Source organism: Molossus molossus, unplaced genomic scaffold (genome assembly GCF_014108415.1).
Source record: "Molossus molossus isolate mMolMol1 unplaced genomic scaffold, mMolMol1.p scaffold_m16_p_18, whole genome shotgun sequence".
Taxonomy (NCBI): Eukaryota; Metazoa; Chordata; class Mammalia; order Chiroptera; family Molossidae; genus Molossus; species Molossus molossus.
In genome coordinates, this window is record NW_023425353.1 from 5,378,817 (window position 1) to 5,385,655 (window position 6,839).

At 45.5% G+C, this 6,839-nt stretch overlaps 1 pseudogene; it reads right to left on the reverse strand.

The window, feature by feature from the left end:
* Nucleotides 1–5,350: 5,350 nt before the first annotated feature.
* Nucleotides 5,351–6,411, reverse strand: LOC118633512 (annotated as a pseudogene).
* Nucleotides 6,412–6,839: the final 428 nt, after the last annotated feature.

The window sequence follows — 6,839 nt, forward strand, 5'->3', positions numbered from 1 at the left end:
GTGACTCACCAGATAATTTAGACAACATTCAATCCAGTCTGTTACCTTTAGAATAAGGTAAGTCCAGTGAATACCTGCTTGCATGCCATGGCAATGTCAAATTGCTCTGGAAGTTTCTGAAAGCTTACGTGTAACGTCTATACTTATCATGCCCAAGACCTGGTCAGACAGCACATGAAAGGCGTCAGTTACTAGGCCAGACACTGAGTGATATTGAGCTAGATCACAGAAAATGGATGGGTGGGATTTGCACCAAATAAAGTATGGTTGGACCTATTTGCCTCATATGTACTTGGGACAAGCTGTGGGTTGAATTGTGTTCCTAAAAAGATATGTTCAAGTCCTAACCCCTGGTGCCTGTGGCTATCACCTTATTTGGAAATAGGGTCTTTGCAGTTGTAATCAAATTAATATGAGGACATACTGGATTAGAGTGAGCCCTCAATCCAATGACCTGTACCCCCACAACAAGAGAGAGAGAGCTCAGAAGACCAGAGGAGATGGGGAAGAAGGTCATGTGAAGACAGAATTGGAGTTATGAGCTGCAAGGCAGAGAACAGCAAGGTTGCTGGCAACCTCGAGAGGACAGGAAGAGGCAAGGCAGGACGCTTCCCCTCTAGAGCCCCAGGCAGTCCTGCCCATGCCTAGATTTCAGACTTCTAGCTTCCAGAATGAAGGAAATGCATTTCTGTTGTTTTGACACCAGTGTAATCAGAACCCTAGCAAACTAACACATACTTCGAAAGTGGGTTCTGTTGAAAAACATTTTATTTTGCATTAGGTTAAAAAATATTTTTGACCAAGTAACTTAAACAAAAACATAACAAAATTAAAGATTAATTTCTACAACATTTCTCAGGGCTTTTGACATAAAACTAGCAGCTCCAGCCTGACCAGTGTGGCTCACTGGTTGAGCATTGACCATGGACCAAGAGGTCTCTGGTTTGATTCCTGGTCAGGGCACATGCCTGGGTTGCAGGCTTGATCCCCATTGAGGGGCATGCAATAGGCAGCCAATTGATGTGTCTCATCAATGTTTCTATCTCTCCCTCTCCCTTCCTCTTTCTCTAAAAATCAATTAAACTATATTTAAAACAAAAACCAAACAAACAAAAAACTAGCCACTCCAATTGACTAAACACTCCCTTCCCAGAAGGTATGTCAAAAAAGTTAGGCTCATCAAGTCAATGATTGACATACCAACTCTATGAAGTTGGGGAATAGTGCTCTCCATTTCAGAGATGATAAAACCAGCATAGAATGATTAGACGACAGATAACAGGTGAAGAGTGATGAAACCAAGACTCAAAGCCTGGAAGTCTGGGGCCAGAGTCTGGCCTGTTCTGGCAGGTCAGGGGACACTGGGGATCTCTGTGATCTCCACAGCAACGGCAGAACTTTGTGTGTGTGTTTTTGTGTGCAGACGTTTCACAGGATGAATGTTCAATGGGAAATGACTGCAGACTTGTCATTGAACAAACATGCCATTGCTGAGAGTATTTCAGGATTCAAGAAGTTCAGGGTCCCTGGGAAAGTAATCCAAAAGTGCTTATTAATGGCTTTCGGTAGTGCAAACATATTAGAGAGCTAAACAAATTATTTTAATACCTAAATATTTCCATTTGGAATCAACTGTCCCCTATATCCCCGTGGGATTTGGGCTTTGAACGGGGAGGCACACATTGGTTAGTGACAAATACAGCTTGACAAAAGCCTAAGAATAAAACCTGCCCAGCAAATGGAAGAAGGCGCCAAGTCAATGGGTCATGAGAATGGAAGAGAAACTGACTCAGTTGTGAAGAAATGGCATGATTGTGAGTCACACCACGCTGCCCAGAGAGGGAGCTCATTTTAAAAAATGAACAACACAAAAGGAATCAGGGAGACCTACACAAACCAAGGGCACAGAGTGTTGGAAAGGGAAGGAGAGTGAGATGTGGCCAGTCAGAAGCATTTCAGAGTCCACTCTTCAGAGAGGAGTGAAGTGGGGGTGACAGCAGAGGAATAAAAGATGATGCTGTTGGTGTTACAAAGTCAAGACCAGTTTCCTGCTCTCAGACATGACCTCGCTCCTTATTTCATGAAGAATCTGGGAGCGACCAGAAACCAATGCCCTCATGTTTCCATCCCGAGCTACCTTCACCTGCAGCTCACCCTTTTTTTTCTTTTCCTCCTGATTCAGGGGAGGAGCCCTCCCCTCTAATCTCTGGTCCCTCCATCTACACACCAGACGCCATTCCTTTCACCGACTGTAGAACTTTTCCCCTGCTCACCTTCCTCTTTCCTGTTTGTGTCATTATTATTATTATTTTTTAAACTCTCTACAGGATCATACCAATGAGATTATAAATGATACTGAAATATTTTCCTCCTTAAAATGCTTTCCTTCTACCCTCTTTCTCCCTCAGCCAGAATCCATTTCTCTTCTTCCACTTTAGTACAACTGAAGGATTCTTCATGCTCCCTTTTTCCACTTTGTTTCGTCCAATCTATCTTGAAAACACTCCGGTCAGGCTTTTTCTCCAGACCACTCCACAGAATTATTCGTGTCAAGCAAGTGATGACTCTGTCTTGCCAAACCTAACAATTACCTCTCCGTCCTCATCTTACTCAACCTCTCAGCACATGGACATGAATGCTCACTTCTTGGAAATTCTTTCTCTGCTGTTTCCAGAGTGCCAAACTCACCTTGTTTTTCTTCTGTTCACTGGCTGCTTCTTTTCAATCTCCTCTGCTGGGTTCTCATTCTTCTGACCCTGCAATATTAGGGCTTAGTCCTTGAAACTTTCCTCTTCACCTCTACACTTATTCCCTTAGGGCTCTCGTCTAGTTCCACGGCTTAAATTCCGTTTGCAAGTTATTTTCTCCCGAATTTGTACCTCTAGTCTTGAGCTTCCCCCTCAGCTCTATGCTCATGTATAGAATTATTCCTCGACATCTCCCATTGGTGTCTAACAGATAACCTTGCGCATAACCTGTCTACAACAGAATTCTTAATTTTCCTCCCTCCCTGCCCTTAAGCCTGCTCATGCAGGTTGGCTCCTCTGCAAGCAAATGCTGAGATGGAGTTTGGTGAGCAGGCGGTTTATTAGGGATCAGTTTCTGTTGAGGGGGAGGGGGAGAAAGGGTGAGAAACAAGATTGAGAGAAAGAGAGGTTTTGTTGTGAGGCAGGCCCAACAAACTCCTGGCTCACTCCGTGGGGCGCTTCGAGTGCACAGGGCCCGCTGACTTGTCCCAGGGTGGGCAGTGCTCAGAAGGGTGCACTGGGCTGGTGGACGAGGCAGCTCTCTCAGGGGAGCAGACCCTGACTCAGTGCCTTTGTCATCACTAGAACCCTCTGCGTCACCTACCGATTGTCTAGAGCATGTCGGCTCTGTGTCTTAGTCTAACATGCAGCCCACTGGGAACCCAGACATTCTGCTAATTTGGGATATTTTATTTTACATTTTCCTTTCTTTATTGATTTTAGAGGGAGAGGAAGAGAGAGGGAGAGAGAGACAGAAACATCGATGAGAGAGAACATCAATTGGCTGCCAGGTCCTGCATGCCTCCTGCCCTGGGGATTGGGCCCATAACCTGGGCATGTGTCCTGACCCAGAATCAATCTGGTGACCTTTTGGTACATGGGTCGACGCTCAACCACTGAGCCACACTGGCCCAGCTAATTTTGGATATTTTAACGCAGGTTACAAGTATTCTTTGTATGACATTAGGGCACTGTTTTGTCTGCTCATTCTGCACTGATTGCGTTTGTGACCTCCCCACTGCCACTACCTACTGTATTTCATTCTAAAGATATTTTTAAAGGCCCTTTTAGGACACAGAAGCTTTGCAGATATAAGGGTCATAGTCCAGAAATAAACATTCAATCTGTGTATATGGAAAAATAGTTATTAAACGTAAGAAATTAATTCTGTACAGGAGCCTCTGCAAGTATAAACTAGAATTGATTGAGGATCTTTCAGGTTTGGTTTTCCCCAAATTGTACTTCGTTGTTCAAAATAAAGTAGTTAAGAAACGTGTAAGAACATATATATATAAGGAGATCCCTTATTTTCTGAATGGTGAATATTGAGAAAAATACCTCACCTTATATTCGAGCACATATGTATTTGAGACTCGTACAGACCAGACAGATCTGCTCCCGCACGGAAGGAACCTACTCTGTGCGCCCAAGGCAGCTCCTCTCAGGCCCAGACAGCAGCCACTTCCCTCAAAGAGCACATCTGGAGAAACCTGCATTTCTGTCCACTCTGTTTCATCTCCCACATCAAACTCTTCTCGAAAACACAAGCACCTCGCGGAACAAGTGACCGGCCCTTAGTTCAAGGCACAGACCTTAGTAATTGACAACCCGTCGCCCCAAACCAGTTTCCTGTTTTATAACCTGCTGGTAGAAAACAGCCTGTCCTCTTCCCTCCTGGGGTTGGGTTCCTATCCAGGACACTCTCGTTGTCTTCTGAAGTTAAGACAAACTAAAGAGAGGAGTGGAATTTAGGGTGTTTCTGCTGCTTCATCCTGCTCCCTGACAATTGGTCAGAATCTCAGAAACATGAATATAGAATTCAGGGCTGAAATGTAGAGTAGACATGTTCCCAATTAGTAAGTTTTATTTTTTTAATAGTTCGACAAATGAAAAACTTTGAAGCCCTCCTATACCTCGTAAAGCTTTGTATTGAAAGCGCTATTGTTTTCTGTTTCCTGCTCTTCCCCCAAGTTCACCCTGCCTCCTATTACCAAACACTTCAATAACAGCAGCATCACAGACTGGCATTGTAGGAGTTTAACTTCCTTCCATCAGCTCCCAGGATGACCTGTGGCCAGTGGACCAGCAGGTGGACCAGCACGTGGACTGGCCTATGGACCGGCCTGTGGGCCGCCACAGGGTATGCCGGGGTCACTCCCACACAGTCTCCTTTCACGTGACTTGCTTCCCACTTTATTTCTCTCCCATAACATCTTTCGGTTAAAACACTCAAACTCCAGTCGTTATTACCAAATAACCCAAAGAACATAAACTATTTAGTGACTCTATATTATAATTCAGGGTGCTATATCTAAACTATCTTCTGTGAAGTGTTTGCTATAATTAAGCTCATTTTTCAGATAAAGCACTGAGGCTTATGAAGGTAAGGAACTTCACAGAGAAAGCTATTTAAGAGAAAGGCGTAGCCTTTCTGTCAAACCCACACTCTTTTTTTTTTAATGAACTGACAATTGTTTTTAGTAAAGTTATTACACAAAACATAAAATAGAAACTTGCATAAGTTTCCAAATGTAAAAAATCATAATCATGAATTTCCTAGTCTTTCAATTTTATATCAAATTTATTTCATTAAAAGCTCCTATTTACTCGAAGTTTTCATCATCAGTATTTAGGTATCTTGATTCTCCATGCTTCAAGACAAAAAAATCTTTAGTTTTAAGTCCACATCTCTCTAGAGCCTCATTCAGTTTCATTGGAGGCTCTAAGTAATGCTCATTTGCGAAGGCAAAGTTCCCTAGTGAAAGGCCACAGATTTCTTTGTTTGAACATCAGTGTGAATCCTTACAGCTTCTTCTGGGTCTACATGCTGCTATTTCATAAACCACCTTGGTTCATATGCTCCAATGGGAATAGCTGCAAGGTCAAAAGGTCCAAATCTTTTCCCTATTTCTTCAAAAGCAGGGCAATAACCAGTGTCTCCTGCAGAAAAAAATCGATTTCAAGGGCCCAACACAGACTATCTGCCCCACAGAACCTTGTTGTCATCTGTTAGAGTCCTTTTAACCAGTGCTGGGGAGGTGTAAAGTCAAAGGTGACCTCATCATGTCCAGGGATACAATTCTCCCCCCACCAGTCCAGCGGGATCACATTCTCACATTTTAGCACACAGTCGAGGAGACCCAACCAAACCATCTCATTACCAAATCGCTCATTCACAGTGATGACCGAATTGTACTCCAGGTGGTCATAGTGGTGGTGACTGATAAGGACTGCATCTATCAGGGGAGTTCAGTCACAGAGCTTGGGGGATGCCGAGGACGCGTTACCCATGCGCTGGGACGCTGGAGCCCGAGTGCCAAAGATAGGGTCTGTGAGGATTAGGAGCTCATCCGTGCCCCAGCCTGTGACTCAAGCCAGCCTCGCTCACTCCGGTTGCTTGAGGGTCATCGATGAAATATGGCTTAAGCTCTGGGAGTTCTTTATCCAGTTCCTCTTTGAAACACGGAACACTGCTGCGATCTCTTTCCATTATCAGCCATCTGAGAACATTGGGATAGAGGGCTTTTCCATGTTGGCCAAGGGTTAAATCCCCCACCCTGTCCTTTCTTTTGGTTACCGCGCAGAATTTTGGTGTTTTCTTACTGCTTCTTTCGGACCCTGGCTGCTTGTCATCAGGGACAGGTTTGCTTTCATTTTCATCCATGTCCTTGGGAGAAACAAATATTATGTCCCTAGTAGCTCAAATTTTCTTCGTATCGCTGGGGACGGCAGGACGCATGCGCCGGCTCCGCTGCCTTTGCTGCTCCTGCTGCTCCTGCTGCTCCTGCTGCTCCTCCGCTTGGAGCCACAGGCCCGGGGCCGCGGGGGTGGCCCAGGGGCGGGTGCGGAGGGTTCCTCTGCCCCCAGCCCTGTCCGGCCGGCTCCTCCCAGGGTACCAGCAGCTGCAGGCAGCGCCTTAGCGCACACAGCCCCACCACCCTGGGAGCGCCTTGCGGGCCCTAGGCTCACCGGGTGCCTCCAGGCCGCGCGGGCCCGGGCTCCAGCTGGGCTCCGGCACCTTGTGGGATCCATCACTCACTCACTGGACCTTGAATCTGGTGGTCCCGCCAGCGTCTTCACTGAGATGGCAGC